The sequence below is a fragment of the Canis aureus genome, chromosome 23, assembly GCF_053574225.1.
Source record: "Canis aureus isolate CA01 chromosome 23, VMU_Caureus_v.1.0, whole genome shotgun sequence".
In the NCBI taxonomy this organism is placed as follows: Eukaryota; Metazoa; Chordata; class Mammalia; order Carnivora; family Canidae; genus Canis; species Canis aureus.
The window spans coordinates 16,911,789-16,927,910 of record NC_135633.1 but is presented as its reverse complement, the minus strand read 5'-3'; the positions used below and the strand labels follow the sequence as shown (position 1 = coordinate 16,927,910).

At 49.6% G+C, this 16,122-nt stretch overlaps 1 pseudogene; it reads right to left on the bottom strand.

Annotated features, from left to right (window-relative positions):
- Positions 1 to 9,129: 9,129 nt before the first annotated feature.
- Positions 9,130 to 15,596, bottom strand: LOC144294663 (large ribosomal subunit protein eL15-like; annotated as a pseudogene).
- Between the last annotated feature and the right edge of the window lie 526 nt (positions 15,597 to 16,122).

Below are 16,122 nucleotides of genomic sequence, written 5' to 3'. Positions count from 1 at the left end.
CTAAGCCCAATGTGGGTCTCAAACTTAGAACCCCAAGATCAAGTCTTACGCTTTACTGACTGAGCTAGCCAGGCACCCCAAAACCTTGATAATTTTTTATAGATTTGTGGAGTTTAAGACACAAACTGGTATGTATTTTTATTTTCAGCAATCCAGTGATTAATGATTTATGAGTAAAATTTTTATGTTGCACTTTATGGCCTATAAAAAAGCTTTAATTAATTTAGGGGAACCTGAGTGGCTCAGTTGGTTAAGCGTCCAACTCTTATTTTGGCTCAGCTCACGATCTCAGGGTCATGAGATCAAGCTCCACATCGGACTCTGCGCTGGGCATGGAGCCTGCTTAAGATTCTCTCTCCCTCTCTTTTTACTTCCTTTGTGCTTTCTCTCTACAAATAAATAAAACCTTTACAAAAAAAAGTTATATTTAGTCAACAAGTATCATGATTACAACAAGAGTAATGTTTGCACAGGTAGTGAGTGCAGAAGGGAGGATAAAATCAAAGCAAGGTTTCCTGAAGGACGGGAGACCTGCAATGACTCAAGGGACAGGACAAGTAGAGAGTCAAGGGAGGGCGTCTGAGGCTGTGGGAGGCGTGTGTGCAACTCAACTAGAACGTAAGAGGCAATATGAATCTCTGCCTTTGAAGGACGAAGAGCCTGAGATTCAGAAGTTAACGCAGCTAGTGAAAGGGGAGATTCGAACTAGAATCCAGGCCTCTGCTCTTTCCATTATGTCACGTATAACTTGAGGTGATCTACTTAATCCCCAAGTGACAAAAATCTAAGTTAAAGAACATTTCCAAAAAAAAAATAACATTTCCCAACAGATGACTCAACATCAAGCAGTAACTAAAGTATGTTGGTAGAAGGTCCTTTGGGCAGCTATTTATGAAGGAGGGATTGAGCATCATGCTGCTTCCCTGCTTCAGGTTTTGGCTACAAAGGTGTTTAGTCCATGTCCTGATCTGTAATTTTGGTCAGTGCCACCTCAAAACGGGCATTTCCTCCAGGTGGGCCTCAGGTTAGCAGAGCAGCAGTGTTCTCCCCTGGCCATGGGTCCCACGTCAGAAGCCACTGCGAGGTTTCTTCTGGCTTGACTCCCCTCTAGCCACAGTTTGGAGCCTGGAGATGACAGAAATGATCAAGAATTGGGAAATGCCCCTGAGGAAGGGGAAAGCCCTTCCCACAAAAGTAGCCTTTGCTCTGCTGCCACCCGCTGCCCTCAGGAACTCATGGTCCTGGAGGCCGTGTGCTAGGATCAGCCTTCAATTTCTTTCCTTCCCTTTTTTTTTTCAAAGTATAATTGACATTTTTTTATTTCTTTCAAATGTACAGCATAATGGTTTGATATTTGTATATATTGCAAAATAATCACATTTCTCGTTAACATCCATCACCACACATAATGACAAAAATGGAAAACAGTATGGAAGTTCCTCAAAAAAAAAAAAAAAAAAAAAAAGAACTAATAGGGACGCCTGGGTGACTGACTCAGTGGTTGAGCATCTGCCTCTGGCTCAGGGAGTTGATCCTGGGGTCTGGGGATCAAGTCCCACGTCGGGCTCCCTGCGTGGAGCCTGCTTCTCCCTCTGCCTGGGTCTCTGCCTCCCTCTCTCTCTCTCTCTGTCTCTCATGAATAAAATCTTTAAAAAAAAAAAAGTAAGATGCCAGGCAGCTGGAGCCAGGCGCAGTGCGGAGATGGCTTCCACGGCCTCCCTGCCTGAGTGCAGCTCCGTTGGCCCCCAGAGAGTGGCCAGGCTGAGGGCCTGAACCAGCAAACCCGCCTCTTTCACAGAAAGACGGGTGTTTGCAGTGTGCTGTCTACGCAGTGGCCGAACGGCTCTGAAGCTCCCAGCCCGGCCGGACCCAGGACCGCAAGGCCCCAGGCGCCCAGTGCTGCGTCCCCTGGGATACAGGCACAAAAACAGGGTCACCGTAAAACCCCGGGCACCAGGTGTGTGTAGCAGGTCCTCTCTGGGGAGCACAGCAGAGGGGCGATGTGGAGATGGTGCCCAAAGACGCCCCGGGGGAGGGCAGAAGGCGCCTGCCAGGGTCAGGCCAGAGTGTCCCAGCAGGCCCCTGCCCCCTGCCCCCCCTGCCCCCCTGCCCCCTGCCCCCACCCTCCAAGCCCCCCTGCCACCCTGCCCCCCCTGCACCCACCCCCAGCCCCCCCACCCCCTTTGGGCCCTTTAAGTTGAGCAATGAGCTTCTTTCCCAGAAAGACTGAGCACTTTTCGAACCTGCTGCTGCGCGGAGGTGGGGGCCGGGGAGGGGGCCCAGGAGCCCGTCCTGTGTGCCGAGCCCAGGCATGTGCTGCGCTTGAGCCTCGGGGCCTCAGAACCAGCTGTCTGGGGGCTGCCTTTCCGGAGCGAGTTTCAAAGTTAGGGTGCCAAGTCCTCAGGGAGAAGCTCTGGGTTCCTGAGTTCCCTCCCAACTGTGGGCTGCTGTCCAGGGGTGGGGGTGACGGGTGGGGCAGGGGTGGGGAGGGATTAACGGTGAGGTGCTTTCTCGGCCTTTCCTACCCGTTTTGATGTGATTTTTCTTCTGGATGTGAAGGAGTCGTTCTGCTGGTTTGGGTCTTTCTCCCCTAGAAATGGTTCCATGGGTGACCGTAGATTCCTCGGGCCCAAGGGGGCAGGTGGGTCCAGGACCCTGCCGTGTCGCCGTCTTGAATGGGAGCCCCAGCCCCCCACTTAGTGGGGTGTGGGTCCGCAGGAGAGGCCCACCGAGTGGTTGGTTTTGAGCGGGACACGGGAACCCAGGTGTCCCCGAGGGAATCTCGCCTTGTGACGCTGACACGCCAGGTGACCCTGAGCAAATTACTTCCTAGTCAGGCCGCTCTCCCTTCTGTAAAACAAGCCACTTCTACATCTTGAGGTTTTTCTTTTCTGTTTTTTTTTTGTTTTTTTTTTTAAAGATTGATTTATTTTAGAGAGAGCACGTGGTGGGAGGGGGAGAGGGAGAGAGAGAATCTCAGGCAGGCTCCCTGCCCAGTGCTCGCGGCCGGTGCCCCAACGGGGGGGCTTGATCTCACGACCCTGAGACCATAACCCGAGGTGAAATCAAGAGTCGGACTCCTGGGCAGCCCCGGTGGCCCAGCGATTTAGCGCCTGCCCTGGGCCCAGGGTGTGATCCTGGAGGCCCGGGATCGAGTCCCACGTCGGGGCCCCCGCATGGGGCCTGCTTCTCCCTCTGCCTGTGTCTCTGCCTCTCTCTCTCTCTCCCTCTCTCTCTGTGACTCTTGTGAATAAACAAAATCTTAAAAATAAATAAATAAATAAAATTTTGTTTCGATCTAGGCAAGAAAACCCACTTTCCTCTACCGAAATTGCTCGTTTTAAAGCCGAGTTTTCCTAGGCGGGCAATCCCTCCCTTGCCGCCAAAGGCTGCACCTACCTGCTGTAGGATTCGGACGGCGGCTCCGCGATGAGCCTGTGATGGACTCGCCGCACAGTCCTCCTCCCGGGACGGAACCGGGCCGACTGCCTGGCCCCGTTTGCCGAGCTCGGTGATGCTTGTCTGATGTTTAGACGGAGTGGGGTCTAGGTCGGTTACACTTTCATCGATCATTCTTGAAACAAGTTCTTGCTTCTGCCCAATTCCTCTGGAGAAAAATATTTTTGTACAGGTTTTATTTATTTATTTGAGAGAGAGAGAGAGAGAGAGAGAGCACGAGCAGGGGGAGAGGCGGAGGGAGAGGGGAGCTGAGGGTGGAGCCTGATGCAGGGCTTGAGTCCAGGACCCTGAGATCATGACCTGAGCTGAAATCAGGAGTTGGACACTTAACCAACTGAGCCACCCAGGCGGCCCCTGGAGAAAAATATTTTTAATCTCCAGGAAATGTTGACTTTCCTGGAGCTTTCTAAGTTTCCCTTGTTTCGATTCCACTGACAAAGAATTTCTTCCCTTGGAGAGTAAGTACCCAATAGAGTCAAGATAGACCTTTTAAAGGAGACTAGTATCTGCTTCTAAAACCAGAATTTGGAGCACAGGGGCCCCTGGGTGGCTCAGTTGGTTAAACATCTGCCTCCAGCTCAGGTAGGTCATGGTCCCAGGGTCCCGGGATTGAGCCCCACACCAGGCTCTCTGCTCAGTGGGGAGCCTGCTTCTCCCTCTCCCTCTGCTGCCCTCCCCCCCTGCTTGTGTGCTCTCTAATAAATGAATAAGTAATCTTTAAAAAAAAGAAAGAAAAAGAACTTGGAGCACAACCCAGTGTGGTTTTTTTCCCTAAAGGTAGTTTCTGATGCTTTGGTCTTTGGGAGTTGTTAGTGTTGCACATGGCCATTGTAATGCTTGCCCTGCATCCTCAGGAGCCCAGGGGAGGGTAGATGCTACTGGCAAATCAAGTTCATCGGTCCATCCACTGACTTGGGAGGAGCAAATCAGGAGACTGCAGCCTGTCATCAGGGCCTCACGTGGCATCAGGCCCTGGCTTCTAGCCCGGCTCTGACACACTGGTGTGACGAAGCACTTCCCTTTTCGGCCTCAGTATCCCTATCTATAAAATAAGGTTGTTTGAGATCCCTTTAAGTTAAACACTCCGAGGTCATTGCAGAGACTTTTGTCCAGACTGTCCTGTCTACCACAACTGCCTGAGTAACTTCAGGTCTTTCTGTTCCAAGAAATTGGAAACCATGCCTGCTATTTCAAGCCTAATTTTTCCATAGATACAGATAGATTTTATTTTTTTGCCTATGAAATATATATATATATATATATATATTCATTCTTGATTTTTGCTTTTATTTGTTCTATTTACTACAGCCAAAATGTGTTTTGTAACATTTGTCATTCTGAACACATTGAGTTGTAGAAAATATCTTGACTTTTTGGCATTTTCCTTGACCTGGCTCATCTATTCTAGATCGCCACTACCGCAGCACTGGAAGGGCAACTTTGTGCTTGTTCATGTGGTCCACAGCTAAGTAGTGAAGAGAACACTTAATGAGTGCAAGACATCGGGGCTGGATTTTGAGGTGTCTTATCCAGAAGTCACTAAATTCGTGAATTCACCTTCTTGTGGGTCCTGGCTCCCAAATCTCTAATCCAGTGTGTTCCCCAGCAAGTTTTCCCTGCAACACTAGTCCCAAGAGAGACTCCTTAAAGAAGAATTCTATAGCCAAATAAGTTAGGAAAATGCTGAATTCTATATTCCTTTGCAGTTAGGATGCTTTCAGTGATAAACCACAGAAAACGATATTTCAAATGGATTTAATAATAAAGATTATTGTGTCCTGTGCTGGACATCTGGGGGTGGGAGGAGGAAGGGACACTTCAATCAGGAGACAGTATTGTCAAAAACCCAAGCTTCATTCACTCATTTTATCGCACATACAGAAGAAGGTGTAATGTAGTAAATATGACCGTAGTACAAATACCTCTGCCCCTACCAGAGGCTGCCTGCGTACCCCTTCTCAGCTGCTCTCCATCCCACATATGAAACTTCTAAGAGAGGAATTTTACCCCCTTTTGGATGATCCAAGGTCCATATTTCAAATACTTGTTATTGTCGTGTGCTCCTACAGTAAGTGAGGTCAAACAGCCTCCTCACTTTTGCCCTGAACGACCTCAGACTATATATATATATATATATATATATATATATATATATATATATATATATATATTTTAAAGATTTTATTTATTTATTCATAAGAGACACAGAGAGAGAGATATAGGCAGAGATACAAGCAGTCTCCATGCAGGGAGCCCGATGCGGGACCCGATCCTGGGACCTCAGGATCACACCCTGGGCCTAAGGCAGGCGCTAATCCACTGAGCCACCCAGGGATCCCCTGACCTCAGACTATATTGATTGAAGTAATCTCTTCATATGTCCCCACTAGTGAGTGAACCTGAGGACAGGAATTCTGTTTTCTTTCATCTATTTTCCAAGAGCCAAACATAAGGCTTTATATTTTGTTCCTCCTTTCTTTTTTAAAAGATTTTATTTATTTGAGAGAAAGAGAGCACAAGTGGGGTGTGGGGGAGGGAGGAGCGGGGGTAGAGGGAGAGGTGGGAGGATAGGGAGAAGCAGACTCCCCACAGAGCAGGGAGCCTAAGCGGGGCTCTATCCCAGGACCCTGGGATCATGACCCGAGCTGAAGGCACACGCTTAGCTGACTGAGCCACCAGGAGTCCCTCTACTTTGTTCTTAACATTGAATCTCTTATCTAGAAATGGATGTTGGGGGAAAGGACTGGGCTCTGCTCGGGGTCTCTGGTAGCTCCTTTACTTCTCCCCTACAAGAGTTTCAACAAAATCATCTTGTTGGCGTCGTGTTTACGTTGGGCCTGTGGGTGCAGCCTGGGGCCCCCTCGCAGGCGCGCTGCCCACGTCTCTGGGCGTCTGTACATTGTTAAAGTGATGGTTCCTTAGAAATCCTTCTTGCTGCTCAACAGATACTCTTCTCAGCTTTTGTAAGAGTGAAAGTGCTGAGTGTTCGTCAAGCTACTGAAAGATCACTACTCTTTTTCTTTTTTAAGATTTTATTTATTTATTCATAGAGACACAGAGAGAGAGAGAGGCAGAGACACAGGCAGAGGGAGAAGCAGGCTCCACGTCGGCAAGAGCCCGACGTGGGACTCGATCCAGGGTCTCCAGGATCACGCCCTGGGCTGCAGGCGGCGCTAAACCGCTGAGCCACGGGGGCGGCCCAAGATCACTTCTCTTGAGCCTGGTCCTAATAAAGGAAGCTGTGAGTTGGTGTCTAGTGCTGGGTCTCTAGACGGGCCGGGTTAATCTAAGTAGGTGAAGCGTCTCCGATAACATCTGCTCCGTGAGAGGCATCGGCGCCAACACCGTTGTTCTCTCCTGGGCTGTTTGGTTCTTCGGGACAATGCTGCTTTGATTTCTCCAATGGGGGCTCCTGCTCCAAGTTCCTTAGCTGGAGAGAAGCGGAGACTTCATTTCCTGCCCTCACCCGCTGCTGGACTGTCCTGGCCCGCTTGTGTGTAGACTCATTCCTCCCTCCCTCTCCTCCTGCTACTTCCAACTTGAGGTGGCGGAAGCGAAGTGAAGGCGCTCTCTTGGACCAAGGACGTGTGGCAAGGGAGCATCACCATAATCCTTGACCTTGAGCAATGAAGTAAGGGTTGAATGCTGGGGTAGGCTCCCTGCAGCACTTGCAGGCCTCTTCTCCGTCTACCCTCAACACTTTGGCCTCAGAATCGTGCGCACCCTTCCTCTGCATGGCCCACAGAAGTCACAGAGTTCAGGTTTTCACCCCTCTGATCCTCCAGGAAGACTCAGGAACTCTTCCTGCTGGAATCTCACATCGCAAACAGCTGATCTTGTCCAAAACCTCTATTTGGGGCAGACTAGAGGCTCTCAGTTGTCACATGAACTGGCATGGACTCCCCTTGACTCCCAATGACATCTGTGCTGTGGCCACTGGCCCTGACATTTGTGCCCTGTCATGGGGACAGCAAGTGCTTTACAGTTATTTGGCCCCAGGGAATGGGAGATGAGAATGGAGAAAGGGTTTGACCTTTGGAAAGAACTGGAACTCCATCCATAGTAAAAGGAGAGGAGTCATGTGTCCAGGCTGGGCTTTTGGAAGGTAGGGAGTCACGCGGGGATAAAATTGCTTTTCAGCGAAGTAGAAGCTGAGTCCCAGGCCACCACAACGGGGGACGCGATACAATCCTTGGTGGTCAGCAAGGGAGCCTGCATTATGTCGTGTATCAGGGCTTCTCATATTTTAACAGGCTTGCAAATCACCTAGAGATTCTGATCCAGTGGGTCTGGAGTGAGACCAAATATTTTGCAATTCTAACAAGCTCCCAGATGATGGCAAAGTTGTACGTCACGACAAGTGTACCCTTGCTGAGGGAACACCCGCAGTGTGTTCACTGGGACTGAGAGGCCCAGCAGGGGCTGTGATGTGGAGACACAGGGAGGGGAAGGGAAGAGTCAGATATGACTTAGGGATATGAAACCGTTATTTTGAAGAGCAGGAGAGTGGCATACCTGGGAGTGGTAAAGTCGGATGTTATAAACTTCTAAGGGTCTGGGTCCTTGGAAGAAAAGAGGGCAAAAGTGGTTGGAAAGTGCTGGTGGGAAGCAAGGTGTCCAGTGGCCCACCCAAGGCCTCTGGCATGAGGGGAAAGACAGCAGGGAGGTGATGGGCTCAAGGAGATGTCAGGTTTCCTTCAAAGCAAGAAGAGGACAGTAATGTTCAGAGAGAGATCGAGGATGTGGGACATTTGGTGGCGATAGACGATGGGACCCAGAGGGTCTGAAGGAAGGGTTTGAGGGAGAAGGGCTGGGGAGTTGGGACAGACCAGCAGGTATACAGAGAGGTTTAGGGGTGAGCGTGGGAGCGGGGGCCCTCGGGCTTCTAGTGGGCTGGGGTGGGGGTGAGACGTGATGGGGGCAAGGTGACCAGGGTAGGCTACAGAGAGCAGGGGTGCGGTCTCCGGCAGCTTGGGTCACGCAGGCATCCTTGGAGGGAGGAGGCTGGGGGGCACAAGAGCTACAGGGACGCTGTCCCTCCTGGACCCGGAGAATGGGGTGCCTCTTCCCGAGGGCCTGTTGCCTTGTGGCCCTGGGCACGAAGGGTGTGGTTGTGCCCTTGTCTCCACGGCACGTCTCGTTACTGAGGGTGCTTTTTTACATCAATGTGGTTAAGCAGCGCAGTGGCCACGTTGCACTGGAAACAGGACTCCCTGCTCAGCATTTCCAAAGATGAAGCAGTAATTGTGTCAAATGCCATGTACGCCCAGATATAAGGTGGCTTGAATTACAGGGTCGCTCACTCCATTCCCACGTGTTCTCTCACCGCTCAAAATGTTTTTGTGGTTTTTTTGAAGATTTTATTTACTTATTTATTTGAGAGAGAGAGTGTAAGCAGGTGGGGGGGGAGCAGAGGGAGAGGGAGAAGGAGAGAAACAGTCCCCACTGAGCAGGGAGCCCGATGTGGGGCTCGATGTCACAACCCTGAGATCACGACCTGAGTCAAACCCAAGAGTCGGACACTACCGGCTGCACCACCCCAACACCCTTGCTCCAAAGGTTTTTTTTAATTAACTTAAGTTCATAGACTTTTGGGATACAGGCAAAATAGTTCAGTGTCTGTTAATAATATTTAATTTATTTATTACAAACGTATATTTAAAACCGCATATAAAACAAAACATTGGCTAAGAACTAGTGCTTGGGGCACCTGGGTAGCTCAGTCGGTTGAGCATCAGGTCATGATCCCTGGGTCCTGGGATCGCGCTCCCTGCTTGGTGGAAAGTCTGCTTCTTTCCCTCTGCTATTCCCCCTGCTTGTGCTCTCTCTCTCTCTCAATCTCTCTATATCAAATAAATAAAAAATATTTAAAAAAGAACTAATGCTTTTCTCCATTCACACTTCATAAAATAATTTTCCTCATTGTCTCTAGCCATGTTCCAAACCCTCTAATGTGGTTTTTAATAGAATGTAGCCTTCTGTTCCGTGGCATTGTTTGTGATCCGGGCCTGAGAATCTGTCTATTTTTGGCTGGAAATGTACCCCACATGTTCACTCTCATCACATTAAGATTTTTGGCCTTTCCATTTGGTAGATGTGTATTGTCCACCTCCATTTCACGTACTGATTTTTATTTATTTATTTTTAAAGATTTTATTTATTGATTAGAGAGAGAGAGAGAGAGAGAGAGTGAGAGAACATGAACGGGGAGCAGGGAGAGGGAGAAGCAGGCTCCCCGCTGAGTAGGGAGCCCATGTGGGGCTCCATCCCAGGACCCCGGCCCCGAGATCACAACCTGAGCCCAAGGCAGACAGTTAACAGCCCGAGCCTCCAAGGCACCCCATAGTGGACTGATTTTTAAAATAATCCTTGGGGCACCTGGGATCGAACTCCCTGATCAGTGCGGAACCTGATTCTCCCTCCCCACTCTGCTTATGCTTTCTCACGATCTCTCGCGCTCTCTCTCAAATATAAAATAAATCTTTAAATTAATATTTTTTTCGTTTTTAAAAAATATTATTTATTTATTTATTCATGAGAGACAGAGAGAGGCAGAGACCCAGGTAGAGAGAGAAGCAGGCTCCGTGCAGGGAGCCCGACGTGGGACTCGATCCCGGGTCTCCAGGATCAGGCCCTGGGCCGAAGGCAGACACCCAACCACTGAGCCACCCGGGCTCGGGCTGCCCTAAAAAAATTTTTAAGTGATCCTTAAAATGTTTATAATTTTCACTAACTCTTTAGATTGTGTGATCACATCCCCAGGAATAAAGATTAAATCTGTGTTAAGTTTCTCTGTGCTTTTTTTGGTTTTGTTTTGTTTTCTTCACCGAGCCCACTGTGTGTGGGGGGCGGGTCTCCACACATGTCAAAAACTAGCGTTGATTGGACCATTTCAGGTTCGCGTGTCATTCCCAACCAGTACATCCTTATGCGCAAAAAAATAACTGAGAAGGTTTTGTGTCATTGGAAACAAACTGTCAGCACTAAAATGTCAGGCCAGGCCCGTTCTTGGGGGTAATTTGAGATGAAAACCTGCAGGGCTGCCATGTTCTATTTTCTCCAGCTTTGAAAATCAGCTCCAATTCTGACCATGTCTGATGGAAAACATATGAGCATCAGATTGTTCTTCCAACAACAAACTATGCGACTTTGGACAGCGGCTTCATTTGGATAGTGGCTTTGTGTCCCTTATCCCTGATTTCCTACTGATTAAATTGGGAGGACAATATTTGCATCCCAGGACCATTCTGGGAGAATCCAATGCAATAATGTATGCTGTGGGCCAGGCACATAGTTGGGGCCCCCCAAAGCTAGCCTTTTTCTTACTGATTTTTTAAAAAATATTTTATTTATTAATTCATGAGAGACACAGAGAGAGGCAGAGACATAGGCAGAGGGAGATGCAGGTTCCCTCCGGGGAGTCTGATGCAGGACTCGATCCCAGGACCCTGGGGTCACGCCCTGAGTTGAAGGCAGCCGCTCAACCACTGAGCCACCCAGGTGCCCCTTCTTACTGACTTCTAAGAGCTTTTTCTGGTTAACCCTTTATTGTGAGTATGGCAAATATTTTCTTAGTTTGTCCTTTGTTAATTTTGGGACAAACAGGTTAATTAGACAAATCCATCAACGCTTTCTTTAGTGGTTTCTGGATTTTTTTTTTTCCATGCAGAGGTGGATTTTCCATGAGGTTGAAGAAGCTTATGCTTTAGGTGCCCGCACCCCCCGCACCTCCTCGGGCCCTGTACATTATTTTTTATTTGTAACTTTGTATTATTTTTCTTAAAAGGGCCTCTCAAATGATTTAAAGTGCAGGCAGGCCCCACAAAATCTGGAACTGCCACCAACATGCTTAGCACGGTCACCTTGCCCCAAATTGAGAAAATCTTTGATATGACTAACTGTATCTTTTCACTCTTCTTGATGTTCTAAGTTTTCAATGCTCAAATGGATTACCAGTGTGGTAATTTTCTTCAGAGTTGATTTTTCTCAGAACTAAATAAAGCTCCACTATTCATTCATTTGTTCATCCAAGTGCTTCCCTTCCCTTTTGCAACCAGCTGAGCAGTGAAGTAGGTTTAGGGTAGGGGACCAGTAGGGGGTGCCTGGTAGGCATTGTGGCTGCAGCGATGGGGGTGCTGGTATAGCAGTGCAGGTGTATTCATTTCCTAGGCCTGAAATTGCCTTAAAACGACCGAAGTGTACTCTCTCATCATTCTGGAGGCCAGAAGTCTGAAATCAAGATGTTGGTTGGACACCTGAGGACTGTAGGGGAGAACGCGTTCCATACTGTTCTCTTAGCTTCCACTGTTGCTGGCGGTCCTTGGCATCTCTTGACTTGTAGAGACATCAGTCCAATCTCCACCTCTGTCATCATGCGACAGTCTCCCTCTGTGTCTATATGTGTCTCTTTTCATACAAGGACACCATCATATTGGACTAGGATCCACCCTAAAGACCTCAACTTGATTACATCTGGTCAAAGACCTGATTTCCAAGTAAGGTTACGTTCACAGTACCTGGAGTGAGGACTCCAACCTATCTTTTGGCTGGGGCACAACTCAACCCATAACAGGGGGATCTGGAGGCTGTCTGTTCCTCACCTCAGGTGCTGTGGCACAACCTTTGAAGGCACCTGCTCTTCAGGTGCTCGCCCAGGTCTGGTTGCCCACTCCCAGGAAGGAGGAGCTCACTGCCTCTGGGCAAATCTCTTCCTTTCTTTCCTTTCCTTCTTTTCCCCCGCATCGGGCTCAGCAGTGATCAGTGATGAGTGCTGGCTCCTGAAATGCAGTACAGGGTTTGAGTGATGACCCCACGACAACACTGTGTCCCAGCACATCAAAAGAGGACACAGAAGGTGCTCATCACTACTTGAAGAAATGAAAGACTTTAAGCAAGCTGCTTCACTTTTTTGAGACTCAGTTTCCTCATCAATGAAATGGAGATAATAAAGTACCTGCCTCAAAGAGGTTGGGAAGATTAAATGAGATGATTAACAGACCTAATCTCGACTGCATATACTACATGCTAAAGCAATGGTAGCTCGAATAATCACAATAATATGCCATAGCAAAGCATGGGTAATACTAATGAATGAGTAATATTATCAATAAATAATAATAGCAATCCTCCAAAGGCAGTCCACTCCATTTAGAATAAGAGCCACCTGCCTGGGTGGGTCAGCAGTTGAGCGTCTGCCTTTGGCTCAGGACGTGATCCCAGGATCGAGTCCCGCATCGGGCTTCCCACATGGAGCCTGCTTCTCCCTCTGCCTGTGTCTCTGCCTCTTTCTGTGTCTCTCATGAATAAAGAAATAAAACCTTTAAAAATAAAAAAGCCACAGTCCTCACTGCGTCTGGCTAGTTCACATGCTCCTTTGCCACTCTCTGGCTCAGGCCCCTACTCTGCTCAGCTGCACTGGCTCCCTCATTGTTCCTCGCACGCCCTGTGTGTTCCCATCTCTGGGCCTTTGGCTTGGCTTCTCCCATGCCTGGAAAGTTCTTCCTCCAGATATCTGCATAATTCAGTCCCTCACTATTTAGATCTTTGCTGCAGGGTCACTTCCATATAAGATCTTCCTGAATACTCTATTTCAGCGAGCATTCACATCACTCCCTATTACTGTTTTATTTCTCTACGTATACCATTTTTAAAAAAGATTTTATTTATTTGAGATAGAGCACAAGCACGAGCAGGGGTGGGGGATGAGATGCAGAGGGAGAGGGAGAAGCAAGCTCCCCACTGAGAAGAGCCTGATGCGGGCCTCGACCCCAGGACCCCAGGATCATGACCTGAGCTGAAGGCAGACACTGAACCGACTGAGCCACCCAGGTGCCCCGCATAGCACTACCTAATGGACCCTATACACTTGTTTCTTCTCTCTCTCCTACCAGCCAGAACGTGTGCCCCTTAAGAGCCTTTGCCTCGTTCACGTCACATCCCTAGCGCCGCAGAGTGCCCAGCATGTGGTTGGTACTCCCTAAGTATTGCTGGGATGGACGGACCTGTAGAGCAGTCTCGTACCTGTCCTTGCAACGACCCGAGGAGGTGGCCAAACAAAGGATAAGGCAGGTGAAGCCCAGAGAGGCGGAGCAGCGGCCTAAGCTCCTGGAACTCATTCCTCGGGAAGCTGGGGTGCCCAGGCTCTGAGTGAGTCCCACGCAGACCTGAGCGGCCCCCAGGGATTCAGGTCTTGTCAGTCCCACTGCTGCATCGTGTGTGGCTTCAGGGCCTGTGTCTGCTCCCCTCTGCTCTCTGCTCAGACGTCTCCCCGACCAGAGGCCAGGGTTTCCTTGGAGGACACCCCTTGGAAGGCGGTCTCCCCATCCAGCGGGGCCAGGGAGCTTGGGAAGTCCCTGTCCTCCAGGCCCCGCGGCAGAGCTGGTGTCCGAAGCTGCTCTACGCTGCCACCTCCAGGAGAAGAGGGCAGACGTCCCTCGCTCAGAAGCGGTGTGGACTCTGCCTCCGGGGGTTCAACGCCTCTGCCCAGAGAGCCCCCCTTCCAATGCTCCTCAGGAGAGTGACTCTTCCCTGAAGTCCCGGCTTCTCCAGCGCGCTTCCCTCTCTGCGCTCAGGCGGCCCATCGCCTGCCCATGGCTGCACGGCCCACCCCGGTGTCCCCGCTGCACAGAGGGCTCTCGCGGGGAGAGCTGGTGTCTTCGTCCTGCTGTGCCCCGAGCGCTCAGGGCTGGCAGTGATGAGGTGCTCACCTTTGAAGTTCCGAATGAATAAATTAATGTGGGGAGCTGAGTGCTTTGGAACTGGATTGGAAGCAAGACCTAGTGCAGAGAGGGACAAGAGGTATCATACTGTAGGTGTGAACTACAGCCACTTGCCAGAGTTGCCAAGAGGTCAATGAGGTTGAGTTCAAGATCGGACTCTTACCCAGGAATCTATCTGGACACTGACCCCAAGTTTGTAGTTTGTGTTCTTTGAGAGTTGTACTTTTTAAAAATTGTCCTACATTGTTTATTAGGTAAGAATTGTGCAAATATTACTTACATCAGCAGTAATGGTGGAGCTGGAGAGTGTTGTGTCTTCTCCATGCCGCTTGGCAAGAACCACCAATAGATGGTGGAACTTGGGACCCTTTCCAAGGCCACGGCTCTTGCGGCCTGTGGATGTCAGCCCTTGAATCTCCCTGTGCTTGTGGACTGCTTGGTGATCCACCGGGTGTCAGGGTTTCTGATGATAGTTTTATGGAATGGATCAATGAAGATAATCTCAAAGAACTTGTATATGGAATCTTCACCGGCCCGATGGGAAGTCAAGACGCTCAGAGCCGCACAGTGGCGTCCAGCTCATGCCTCTGCATCAGACTGAAGGCTTCTGGCAAACCAGCTGGTTAACAACCATGATGGACCAGCTTGCTGTCGTAGCGCCCTTAGGAACTGGAGGTTTGTGGCCACCACGACACACACAAATCTGATATAGGGCATAAACTTGCTTGGCCTTGAACCCCAGTCGTGGGCTTCGTCAGGCGGGGTCGGGGGGTGGGCTGTGGAGCGCTTCTTCCTCCAGAGCTCCCGGATGTACTTGTAAGAGCCCATCTTGGCTTCCCTTTGAGCCGATGGCTGCTGACGGACAGAAAGAACTTTTCTCCCACAACCCTTTTTGGGCTCAAGAATCGCACCTTCTTCCTCATGTCCCGATTATAGAAAATTCAGGTTCTCCAAAACCTGGATTCATCGTCGCATCCCATATCTATTTATTGGTACTTGGTATGTGTCCAGCATTGTGCTAATAAGCCCTGAGAATCGAGGAATGGACAAAAGACACCCGCACCCGGGAGCTCTTCTCGGCACAGTGGGAGGGCAGGCAGTAAGTGGGTGGTCAAAATGCAGAGGGGGTAAGTGCTAGATGGGGCGGTGGGGTAGAGGCCTCCTAGCAGACAGTGGCGGCTGTCTACCCACGCTCCCTTCCCGAGTTCTTCCTTCCCTCCCACCTTGGGAGTCTTTGTGGGAGTCAAGGACTGCCTGACACAGCAGTGGCCCAAAGGGCCAGATCCACACTCTGCTAACATGAAAAAAGGCAGCGAAGGGTGAACTCGAGACCTAAGCCCGTGAGTTGTGGGCTCCTGCCTGGGGCTCTGAACCCAGACCTGGTGTCACTGGGAGAGGAAGATACTGGCACAGGAGGCTCTGGGGTTTGATGGGGCTTACAACACTGCTCTGGCCAGGTGAGTTCTGGGATGCAGGCTACCCGGCTTTCCCCTTACCCCCTTCGTTTCTAGCCTGGTTCTCTGGGCTTTCTTTGCATCCCTTAAGTGGAGTTCCAGTAAGTTCTACTTACTTTGTCCAGGGTACATTTCTCTCTGCAACTAAGAACTCTTGAATGGTACCAACTCCTCAATCTTGGCAGAGGAAGGTAAGCTTTCCATATGTGGGACACCCATGCTAATTCTTGAAGGGCAAAGTAAGAATAAGCTAGATGAAGAGGTGGGAACAGCAAGGAGAGCAATGTTCCAGGAAGAGGAAACAACATGTAGAGGTCAAGACGCAAGAAAGAAAAAAATACATATATAAAGGAGTAAACAGCAGGTAGCTACTGCATTAAGGAATTTAAAATTTCTTGAGGTAAACTTGGGAGTCCCTAAAAGGCAGAAGGAGTTTCTTGAGGTAAACTTAGGAGTCCCTAAAAGGCAAAAGTCCCTAAAAGGCCAGAGTT